This window comes from Macrobrachium nipponense, chromosome 16 (genome assembly GCF_015104395.2).
Source record: "Macrobrachium nipponense isolate FS-2020 chromosome 16, ASM1510439v2, whole genome shotgun sequence".
NCBI classification, from domain to species: Eukaryota; Metazoa; Arthropoda; class Malacostraca; order Decapoda; family Palaemonidae; genus Macrobrachium; species Macrobrachium nipponense.
Genome location: NC_087209.1, coordinates 41,175,159 through 41,177,658, shown reverse-complemented (window position 1 = coordinate 41,177,658; position 2,500 = coordinate 41,175,159).

The window sequence follows — 2,500 nt, the reverse complement described above, 5'->3', positions numbered from 1 at the left end:
GTAAAGAGAATTATAGGTGCTTTCAGAAATAGCAGCGTCATCTTTAAGCTGTTTCAAAGTACGGTTTATTTTATCTTCAATTTTGAAAATGGTACTAAATTCAGGAAGACCTACTTCAACGAATTCACTGGAGTCGGACAAAACACTATTAATTTTTTCAATGAAATCATTGCGATTCATTATCGCTACACCTTTCTTTACTTTATCTGGTCGACAAATTATGAGGTCATTTCTATTAGCAAGTTTCTTCAAAATCTGAAACTCTTCATACTTGAAAAACGGAAACCAATTTCTAATTTTTAGACTGGGTAACGTTTCATGAGCCAAGGTCTGTATGGACTGACCTGCTTTTTCAAGATTAATATGAGAAGGTAACAAGCGAATATTATGGAAAAACACTTCAAACGCGAGGAAAAAATCACAATATTTGGGTTTAAAATTGGGTAAACAAAAAACCCAACCCTAAAGCTAAAAGAGACTTCTTTTTTTAGATGGATTATAACCAGAGAAATTAAAAATGACACTATTTGGGTCAATGAACTTAGGTTTGTGAATATCGAGTTTAAGTAATTTACGTTCATGTACTTTAGTAGTAGTGGTTACATATCTGTTAATGGTTCTGTTCAGCAGATTTTAACAAAGTATCCATCGGGAAGCGAAAGTGTTCAGTACATTGAAGAAGAAAGGGATTTCACTAATGAAGATAATTTCTATAGATTTCACTTTAGAGGCAATTTCCATATCAAGAAGAGAACGTGTAGCACTTCGGTAGAACTCAGAATTATACAGTGACGACCGGTAGAGCTTGAATCTAACAAAATTAGGAACAAGATCACTCATTTTACAGTACAGTAGAAATCCATGGTCCAGTTGTGCCTTCTTCCATCTTCGAGTAAGGATTCGAGTTTTCGACAGGTGCGTAGAATAGACCCATCATATTTATGGCGCAAATAACTGGGTATGTTGTCGTTTCTAGAAAACTTCAATTTAAGGAGGAATAGGATAGCCAGAAGACGTGGTAATATTCCAGACATTATCATTTTCCTTAAAATAAAACAAAGGCACAGGCGAACATTCGAGAATACATTACTTTTCCCATCATCAGGGTCACTTATTCATAAAATGATACAAAAAAGAGAATCAGTAAGAAAACTATACTGATTGACTATATCTAAAAACATTACAACACTTTAAAATACACAACACAAAATTAAGAAGGAACATTAAAACTAGGTTGACTGCATGATGTGGAGAAACCCTCGTTATACTAAGGGTTGTGTGAGACTCCCTGATGAGTTATAGACAGTCGTTTTCTGAGCCCTATTTGAGAAGGTACTGCTATTGCTGCCGCTGAAATATATTACTGTTGCTGTAGATGAAGCAACCTGGAATCTCTTGGATTTTGGTGAGTCGGGACGAGTGAAATTTTCCCCCTTCCAGGATTGTATTTTCTTCAGCTCCTTTCAGCAACCCTTGGCATAGATAAGCTATCTAGGGGACCTCTCTGCCATCAGGTATGTATTGACCCTGCATTCGGAGTAAAGTGATCACAGCTACATTAACACTGCTACAGCCTTGGCAGGACTTGGTGGAACCCTGTCCTCTCCCACAGCTTTTTAGTAACCATTCATTTTCCCAACCACCCTGAGTGATTCTCCAGACGTGGAGAACAGTTTACATAAATCATTTTTGAGGAGTCGTCGGTGTTAAGTGTATATTTTGGCAGGATATCCTTTCTTTTCGTTGGTATCCTCCATTCTGGACCCTCTACCCTTTGGTATATATGTGTTGATGACCTGCCCATTTAAGTGTGCAGTTGTTTTCTGTGTTAGGTATTAAGTGTGAGTGTTGTTAATTATTTATCCTATTTATAAGGTTCAGGTGTCATTTCTGTCTGTAATTTGTGTATTAAAATTAAGGGTTATTAGAGTATTTCCTTTGACTCCTTTGTTATGAATATTTTTCCACCTTTTGTGGACTAAACATTGGTTTTTGTGAATACAGTGTTTTGGTAAGTTCGATTATTGTAGTAGACACCAAACCATCTCAGCATTATATATATATATATATATATATATATATATATATATATATATATATATATATATATATATATATATATATATAAAGGCACTGGACAGATGTATAAGTAGATATATATTAAAATAAATAGGGTTGATAACCTTTTTTTCGGATAGATTACGACTAAAGATGGTGAAAATCATTGAGAACGAAATCCTCAAGCTCAATCTTATTCCTATGAATCCGGAAAAGATCAGTGGTTTTTTTTTATTTTAAGGATAAACTGCATGACTTCATGAGGTCTAAAGTTGTATACAAATATGAATACCCAAGATGTTTGGAAGTTATGTTGGTTCCTCGCAAAGGTTACTGCCGGTCCGCTATTACAGCCACTTGGGATTAAGCTATAGGACAGGATATAGGATTTCGAACCCGGAATTTTCTAATATCAGTATGCGCCCATTAAAATGCAAAATTT